Raw genomic sequence first — 10,031 nt, 5'->3', positions numbered from 1 at the left:
AAGTGACCTGTCACTTCTTTGGCCGTAATTGGAGCCGTTATTCATTCACTCCAATGAATAGCAGCGCTAATTACGGCCGTAATGGACGTGGCGTTCAAGCGCCTACACATGCCGGTACGGCTGAAATTACGGGGATGTTTTCAGGCTGAAACATCCCCGTAATTTCAGCCGTAACGGACGCCCTCGTGTGAACATACCCTTAGGCCTCCGGTTGCCATTGCAGTCACCGGAACCCCGGCAATTTCATTGCTGGGGTTCTGATGAGCTGCAAACACCTTAAGTGCAGCGATCGCATTTGAGCGCTGCACTTAAGGGGTTAATGGCGGGGATCGAAGCAAATTTCGGTCCCCGCCGTTATAGCCGGATCTCAGCTGTAAGATACAGCTGAGATCCGGTGATGATGGCACCGCCTCAGCTTCTGAGCCGGACCCAAACATTCGGCGTATGGGTACGGCAAGATGCGGGAAGTCAATGCTTTCCATGACGTACCCATACGGCAAATGTCGGGAAGGGGTTAAAGGCGAAGTTCACACGGGGCGGATATGCAGTGTAAAAGCACGCAGCGCACAAAACTGTGGAGCTTTTTGTCTGGAATCTCCGCTGCGAAAAAAGGCAGCACTTAGCCGGCCTGCTAGCAGGATGGTCTCCTGGGATGACGTTTCGTCCCATGTGACCGCCGCTACAGCCTGTGATTGGCTACAGCGGTCACATGGAATGAAACGTCATCCCAGAAGGCCAGCCTGGAGTAAGAAATAAAGACTTTTTTTTCTGAGTTGCGTTTTTTTGTGGCGGAATCGGTGCGAACCCGCCGCAAAAAACACAACAGCTGCTATTTGTTGCAGGATTTACCTCCCCATTGAATTCAATGGGGGAAACCCGCAAAGAATAAGCAGTGTTTATGCAAATACAATTGACATGCTACGGAATAAAATTCCGCACCGCAAGTCAATTTCTGAGAGTTTTTTCTGCACAGTATTTACGCAGCGTGTGGATGAGATTTGGCTCATCTCATCCACTTTGCTGCTACTGTAATTGCTGCGGATTCTCCGCAACAAACTCAGTTGCGTAAAATCTGCAGTATTTACGCAACGCGTGAACGGACCCTAAAAGGAAAAAATTATATTGGGATAAACGCTGTCAAATCTACAGGAATTATTCCGTTCCACAGACACACACTTGCAGCTAGACATTTGGATTGACTCAATCTGGAAGCAGAAACAGCCTGAATGCGGACGCAGTCTGGAAGCAGAGGCAAAAAGGGCACATCATAGGATAGTACAGTACATACTAAAAAGCATGTATAACAAGGGAGTGATTCTCATAGAAAATGAACATAAAACTTAATGATGTGAGCTAGGACCTTCACTGATCAGTAGATTGGGCGCCCCAGCACTTCTCCGAGCACTGTGCCCCTTTGGCCATTAGCTCAGAGATACTGCAACTCTGAAGATCTCGAAGCTAAATGTTGATGGTTCTCTCACAGATGGTACGTGTCAGTAATGTGTAGGTGGCTTTTATGTTCTAGCAATTAAGGAAGGACACAAGTAAATCTTAAAGTCAATTTCAACCCTTGAATACCTTTTTCTTTTCTTCATTTTCCTACTATATTTTAATAACCGTATAAGCTCAGTTTTTCTGATACAAAGCTCCAAATCCCCTGCATATACATAGTTTTCAAAAGATAACAATGTCTGCTTGTAGCCGCCACTAGAGGGACGTAAAATAATGACCGGCTGTAAAGGATCTGCCAGGCACTACGTCTGTGGATACTCCCAGGATTAATCAGTCGACACCTGAGGCCAGACCTCTTAGACTGACACCGGCTCCCACCAATCAGGATGGCAGGCTCAGGAGTGGGAGAGCCTATCGCGGCCTGGTCAGTCGGAGTTAGCTCCGCCCCCTGTCCATTTATACCTGCCGTTTTCTCTTCCTCATTGCTTGTTATTCTTCTTGGATTCCTGGCCCCACTGCTGCCTTGCTCCAGCCTGCTTCTGCCGTGCTTCTGCCTTGCTTCAGTTCCCGCTTATCCTGCTTCGCTCTGCCCCTGGCTTGCTTCCTGCTCCGTGCTCTGCGTTTGTATACTCCACTACATTCCGATCCTGACTGGCTCGTTCACCACTCCGTTTCCTCACGGTGTTCCGTGGGCTACTGCCCCTTCCCTTGCTTGTTCCCTGTTTGTATCCCCTTGCACTTATTCAGCGTAGGGACCGCCGCCAAGTTGTACCCCGTCGCCTAGGGCGGGTCGTTGCAAGTAGGCAGGGACAGGGAGGTGGGTAGATTAGGGCTCACTTGTTCCCTTCACCTCCTTCCTGCCATAACACCGGCAGCCACCACTAGAGTAAGCGGATAATTTTAAAAAAGATTTAATCTTCATAGCGGACGGGATCCGTTTTTCTACATTTTCTACATTTAAATTTAGAAAAATGCTTCATTTTGGAGTTTTTCCACAATTGAATACGGAATGTATCGATCAAATTTTGCCAGTAACATAAAATCCAATGTGTCACGAGAAAACAATCTCAGAATCGCTTGGATAGATAAAAGCACTCCGGAGTTATTACCACGTGAAATGAAACATGTCAGGTTTGAAAAATGAGGTTCTGTCAGGAAGGTCAAAAGTGTGCAAAGTGCATATACTGTACATAAATTTAAAATATTGGCCTCTAGCCCCCGATTGGCCTGTAGCCCCTACTAGGGGGAATTTAGGAGTTTACAGCATATTCTTGTGGTGGCTGCAGGTCACATCCTAGTGATATGCCATTACATTATATGATGGGAATGTTGTCACCATAGGTTTTTGCTTCACTGACTCATAGTGAATTGGAAGATGCCGCTGTCATAAAGCGGACAAGCTTGTAGAGAAATTTACAATCCATATCTCTGCCTCCTCCATGATCGTTCTGATGGAAACCACCAATTGTATGTCGGTGGTGTACGACAGTGGTTTGAAAACCTGTTCCTTGCCGTAAGGGTGACAGATCACACTGATAGAGGTCAAGTGCAAAAAGTCATACCGAGCAGTATATTGCAGAGCCAAATATTATCTGAGCTGGGCTTAAAAATTCCCTATGACGATGCAGTGCAAGCAATGGCAGAAGGGAAGGCAGAGGGATACGTAGGGGTGGCAAGGCTTTTAATTTTCTTATGATGGCACAAATGTATATGTATACACACACATGACATGACTAATCCCAGAAATAAAAAATGCCCTATTATTAACACTTTCATTACATTAGAGACAAGTCATGTGGTACATACACTAGTGGAAGCTGCGCACTTCCATAGTCTGAGTTTTTAAAGTCTGACATAAAAAGAGCGACAAAGCAAAGGAAGGAAAAACTAATAATAGGTTCAGGCAAATCCTGTTTTTATAGACACATATAGTAGACAGGTGTCTACAGATCATCCTGCTTGTATTATCAATATATAAAGCAAAAATATACTGAAATAACACAAGAGTTACACTATGAGACGGGAAGGAAGACTATTAAAATATAACGTTTACTAGATTTCGGTTAAAAGATAAAAACAAAGTACATGGATCACGTCCGAAATCAAACGTTTTGAACTGCGAGGCGATCCGGAAAATTGTAGGGAAAGAAGGTGGATAAACAGTGGCACCCATTCACACTATACATAGTTGCCAACCTCCACTTCAGTAATTTCTGGACAACTTAGCTCAAAATCATAGACAGACCAAAATTTTTACGAACACATTACAAAATCAAGAGTTAGTGATAAACCTGATGTACCCCCATCAACCCTGTACATAACCCCCATCATTCCCGTATATAGCCCCCATCATCCCTGTATACAACCCCATCATTCCTATATATAGCCCCCATCATCCATGTACATTACCCCATCATCCCTGTTTACAGGGATGATGGGTGCTATATACAGGGATGATGGGAATGATTTGGGTTATATACAGGGATGATGGAGGTTATCTACTGGGATGATGGAGGTTATATACAGGGATGATGGAGGTTATATACAGGGATGATGGGGTTATATACAGGAATGATGGGGGTTAAATACAGGGATGATGGGGTTAAATACAGGGATGATGGGGTTAAATACAGGGATGATGGCTGGCTGGTATAAACAGGAATGATAGGAGTTATATACAGGGCTGATGGAAGTTATATACAGGGTTGATGGGGGTTATATACAGGGACCCCCATCATCCTTGTATATAACCCCCATGCCCATATATTATCCCCTCAACCCTGTATATAACCCCCATAATCTGTGTATTTAACCCCCCCAGCATCTCTGTATATTACCTCCATCACCCGTGGACACTATCCTTCGCGGTGGCGCACGGGCATTGAGGACACAGGATGCTGTGGAGCAATAGGATGTAAGACAGCGGAATCTGAAAATATGCAGAAGGCAGAGTGCAGTCATAGTGGTGGTGGGGATGGAGTCCGCGATCTGCCTTCTAGTGTAGTGGGGTCACTTACTTTCTTGTTTGCACTGCACATATAAGTTTGGCACATGTGAGGTGCAAACTTTCAGGAAAAAAAAAATCCACGGGCGGTGTTTTCTTCTGCCGGACACTACGGACGGCAGAAAAAAAACACCTGTTTTTGCGGACTGTCCGTGACTTTACGGACTGTTGGCAACCCTGACACTATAATAACTAGTTATTATTCAGAAACTCTTCCCATCAGTGGCATGAAAAACAGGGTGACCTGAGTACCCACTCTGACACCTCACCATGACTTCTCCCTACTAAACACGGTCATGCTCCAAAGCGCTTCACCAGCTACAATAAGTCCTGGATTGTCAGGGAGACTTTCTAGCAGCCTGGAGCAGGGTTGGCACATGAACGTCAGTGGCCGCATTCACCCCAAATTGTGACCCTTCCAAAGGACTGATCTAGCCCCTCCATGGGTGGCCCAACCTGTCGGATATCCTATAGGCAAGGAGGGCATGATCTTATAACTCTGCCCTCCTGTAAGAAGTGCCTGTCAATCATCACACCAAATCGGAAGTGACGTTCTAATACCAAAGAGACCTTTTTATGCGGGAAGGGAATGGTCTCTGCTTCTAAAGAAAGCAACTAAACCTTACATTTTTAGTTTTCTCATTTGGCGATACCTATCGAATATGATATATCCATTGGCATTCAACCCACAGGACTTTTTCGATTTCAATCTCCACCTCTGGGGCCTGGTGGCACTAACTGTATTCCTACAAAACAAATTACATTTATATCTCCTCATGTGTCATCTTTTTTAAGTTAAAGAGGACCTGTCACCTCTTCTGACATGTCTGTTTTAGTAAATAATTGTATTGCCTCTGTGCCGTTCCTCTGTTATTCCTCCTAGAAAGGTATTAATAAATTGACACCTGGTGGTTACTAGTTGGGGATGTGTCCCTGCACACACTGACAATGTCCAATCAGTGCTGACAGATGAGACTGTGTAAAGACACGCCGCTTTGACAAGGGAAATGTTAATACCCGGTTGTAAATTTATTCATACATTTCTAGGAGGAATCACAGAAGAATGACAACAAAGAAATCTAAAAATATGTTCCACAATTGTTATTTCATGTGATATGCAATTACTAAAATATACAGGAGAGGTTACCGGTCCTCTTTAATACATGAGCTATATAGTCCTTAGGTAGTCCTCTTTGGTCAAGTTGTTAAAAATTCTACTAAACCATTAGTAATATCTGTTTCTGGAAAAGCTGGGTAATAACCATATGGATAAGATTAAAATCTCCAAATGTGGTTTTCACTCAACTTTCCCATAATCCTGAATGCCAAATCTGCTAAGTGAGCTGTAATGGCAGCCATTTGGAAGCGAACCCTACTTTCCAGAAACAGACGCAACAAGGAAACAGTAAAATAAATGACATAACAGCTTGACAGCAGATGCTACAGGAGAAATGCAATATTAAATTCAGGCCTTCAAATGATAACACACATGGATAGATCAGGTCCACCAGAGTGGGAGCTGCTGCTTGTAGGCGGCTCTCTGACTCATAGAGGGAGGTCTCGAAAGGGAAACACCCCTCTATGACGTCCTTATGCTCGAATAGGGAATATAGGAAAGGGTTGTACAAGATTAGAAAAAGAGTGTTGCTTTTTTCAGGAAACAGCGCCACTCTGGTCTGTGGGCTACATCTGGTATTGCACTATGCTGACTTGCTATTGTTCTTTACTGCTCACTGGAGTGTCCAATACACGTTATAATTAGACATACCCCCCTTATGCTTTAAAGGGAATATATATAAAAATAGTAATTTTCCTGATTATTGCAAAATAACCTAAACTCAATTTATCATCAATATCTTCCCGGAAATAAGCATTGACCATTTTCAGGTAAGTCTGAGCTTTGCAGGACATAGCAGAAGACTGGAAATCTTCAGATTAGAGCAGTGAATACGCCGTATGCTCAGAGAATGGCTGATAACATTGATTTCCATACAGCGGCAGTCTATCCAATATTCAGCAAACTGTCCGGGAGTCCTTAGAGAGATATCCTCAAGCAGCATGGATGTGTATGGAAACATATGTGGATGATTTAAAGTGCGGACGACCACAGCAAAACACAGGGTCGGCCCCGCACTTTACACTCATGAATACGGTCTGCTACAATTCAGCTTCTCAAGATTTGACTTTAAAATTAAAATAAAAAAAGGCAATAAACTGAAGAAATTTTATTTCATGTAAGACCAGACTAATTATTATGAGAAGTTGTGTGTAGAGGGATTCTCTCCAGGTGCACTGCTGCCATCTACCTGCGCAGCCGCAATACAATGTATGGGACCAGTTATAATCCTACAAGGGAAATACTGAGATGAGAAGCTACAGTCATATAGATATCAGTGCACAGCCAACATAAGGCATATATAAAATAGTAGTGACCACAAGGGGCCATCTACTGAACAGAGGCTGAAATGGAGACCATTCCTCTATTCTACACCAGTATCCAGAGAGGGGCGATGGAAAGGAGCCACATGCCCCCGGGTAACAGTGATGGTACCTAAAAGGTAAAGCCAAAGTCTCCTGCTACCAACCATACCAATGATGGCGGCAATGTGGCAAAGCTCAATAAATGTAATTTTAGAGATTTTTTTATAAAAATATATAGAACGGATATGCCGCAATATTCAAAGAATGAACAGTTTCCATCTCCCTAAAGTTTCAGCAGACACGGAATAGCAGCTGGCACTGCTTAGGGCCACACTGTGGCTGGCACCCTTTATCGTAGCATAGCCAGTGACACTCTTTGGGGGGCCCTGTGGCTGGCAATGTTATTGTGGAATCATCAGTGACACTCTTTGGGTGGTAATGTGGCTGGCAATGTTATTGTGGCATTGACATTGACACTGTTTGGGGGGCACTCCGGCAGGCACTGCTTGGAGGAACCATCTTGCACTATACGGGAGGGCCAGTATGGCAGGTATTGTTTGGGGGAAACTCTGGAAAGAAGTTTTCGATCCCCAGCAGCTGGGGCAGTAGAGTATAACACCCCCCCCCCCCCTAAGCTGCAAAAAAACCTTATTACTTTAAGAGCAAGGGGGAGCGTCGTTTCACTTAATGGGTATATTCATATGACCCATTTTCAGCCGTTTTTTGGGCTGTAATTGCCCTGAAAAACTACTAAATATGGGGGGGCTGAATGCCTCCAAACATCTGTCCATTGATTTCAATGGGAAAAATGTTGTTCCATTCCCACAGGGCGTTTTTTACGCGCCCGTTTTTAAAAACGGCCGCGTGAAAAAACGCCTCATAAAAAGAAGTGAATGTCACTTCTTGAGCCTTTTTTGATGCCGTTTTTCATTGACTCAATACAAAAACAGCTCCAAAAACGGCCGTAAAAAACGGCTGAAAATCAGAGGCTGTTTTCCCTTGAAACCAGCTCCGTATTTTCAGCCGTTTTCTGTTAAGCGTGTGAACATAGCCTATGACTGACATAAATCTACAAGATAAGAAGATCAGCAGCGCACCAACACCACGATTAGTAACCTTGTACCGGTCATACTCCAATGGTGCACGCAGTGTCAGGTTCCAGCCCATAAATCCGCCCTATCAGTAACAAGAAGCCACTCCTCTCTATTGAAGAAAAAAAGAGGTTCTGCAGCAGCTGGGAGATGGATTATATAGTAATATCACAACTGCTGGGGAACCTGATTTTGCTGAAGGAGTTTTGAGTTATTCAAACAAAGACTAAAACATTTTGCTTCCTCATCGACATGAGGTTCTTCAGCAGCTGAGGCATGTGTCTATATTATCATGTACCTCGCCTATTATATGATTATTGTATACCATGGTATAAATCGGCAGCTTTCAGTGTAAATATATCATGGAAGTCTTCCTGTAGTAGGGAATGTCGTGTTTATATAGAGGACTTGTGGCTGGAAACGATCCCATTGTCCTAAAGAAAAATAAAGCCCGGCCATAAATATTCCAAAGAGTAGTTTATAGGGAGCGCTATTTATATCAAACCATTATGACATGTACGGAAATAGATCGCATTCCGTGGCTGGAATGTTTCATATGTGATAATAACAGCAGCGGGTAACGGTCTGTACACATTTATGTATCTACCTACAAAAGAAATACAGTCCAAAACGACATAATATTAAAGAATAAACTGTAAAATGTCTTTCATCTGGAATCAATGGGACGTGGTAGATGCAGAATTATCAGAGAAAAAAAATATGGAAATTCCTTTGCGGAAAATCCTTAGTATTTACGCAACGTGTGAACGGACACTAACAGAGGCAGAGAAGAGGGGGGGGGATCTGGCCAGAGAAGAGGGTGCATAGCACTGATGTTATATGTGGACAGCCAGTTTGTTAGACTGGAAAAGTATCTGTATCAAAAGAATTAAGAGAACAGAAGGGAAGATCCAACATTTACCAAAACATTAAGGCTATGTTCACACAGGTCGGATATGCTGTGTAAAAGCACACAGAGTATCCGCCCTGGATGCCGCAGGCATTTATGGCACAGTTTTTGTTTTGGACGGAATGTCTGCTGCGGAAAACTGCACTTAAAAAACAGGTTCATACTTACCCGTAGCTATGGCGACGCGTCCTACAGCCCGGCCTCTTGGGGTGACGTTTGATCCCATGTGACCGCTGCAGCCTGTGATTGGCTGTAGCAGTCACATAGGATAAAACGTCATTCCTGGAGGCCAGGCTGGACGCAGCAACCGAGAATTCTGGGTATGAGATGTTTTTTCTTCTTGTGATTTTTACATCGGAATCGCAGCTTTTCCGCCGCAAAAATTGCAACATCTGCTATTTGTTTTTCGTTTTTACCTCCCTATTGCATACAATGGGGAAAACGCACAACAGAAAACAAGTGATGTCGCAACATAAATTGATATGATGTGGATTAAAAAAAACGTACTGCAGGTCAATTTCTGAAAGTTTTTGGGCGTTTTTGTTACGCAGCGTGTGATTGAGATTTGTTAAATTCTCATCCACTCTGCTGCTACTGTAATACACTGCGGATTTCCTGCAATGAAATCAATTGTGGAAAATCTGCAGTGTTTACACGATGTGTGAACCCGGCCTAAAGGAAAATACCTCAAATAATAACCGCTTATGTTCTGGTCTGTAAGGATTATGACATTTGCCACCACTGCCCGTAGAGTCACGAGCAAATTATGGCTGATGTTTTAGAGTCCATATGTAGAACAGTCTAATAAAAGGCAAACACAGTGAAAGCTGCGAGACTACCAGCCGAAACGACAGTTAAAACGCCTTCTAGAGCGTGGTCGTCTTCAACAAGGAGGCCAGCGGATATACGCAGGAAATAAGGGAGGTGAGAAATCTGGTCTAGATAAGGGGTGATGTTCCTTTATGACCCTCCTTCTCCTTTACCTTTGTCACAACGTTATTTACGGTGTTTTTTTTTTCTTCGATTGTGTATTTTTTTTTTTTAAGAAATATTGGCCTTTAGTAGAAACATTTTTCAAAAGCAAAATTATTCTGAATCCCGTAAAAAAAATCTCAAATAATGTGTTCCCCAAAATGATATGATTGATTTTCTT

The 10,031-nt window shown here is 43.5% G+C and overlaps 1 protein-coding gene across 7 annotated transcripts in view; it reads right to left on the bottom strand.

The window, feature by feature from the left end:
- Positions 1-10,031, bottom strand: part of DYNC2H1 (dynein cytoplasmic 2 heavy chain 1) — a 372,805-nt gene that overhangs the window by 123,844 nt on the left and 238,930 nt on the right. The gene's annotated exons all lie outside the window — the stretch shown is intronic.

Source organism: Rhinoderma darwinii, chromosome 2 (genome assembly GCF_050947455.1).
Source record: "Rhinoderma darwinii isolate aRhiDar2 chromosome 2, aRhiDar2.hap1, whole genome shotgun sequence".
Lineage (NCBI taxonomy): Eukaryota > Metazoa > Chordata > Amphibia > Anura > Rhinodermatidae > Rhinoderma > Rhinoderma darwinii.
This window is presented reverse-complemented; position numbering and strand designations above follow the sequence as displayed.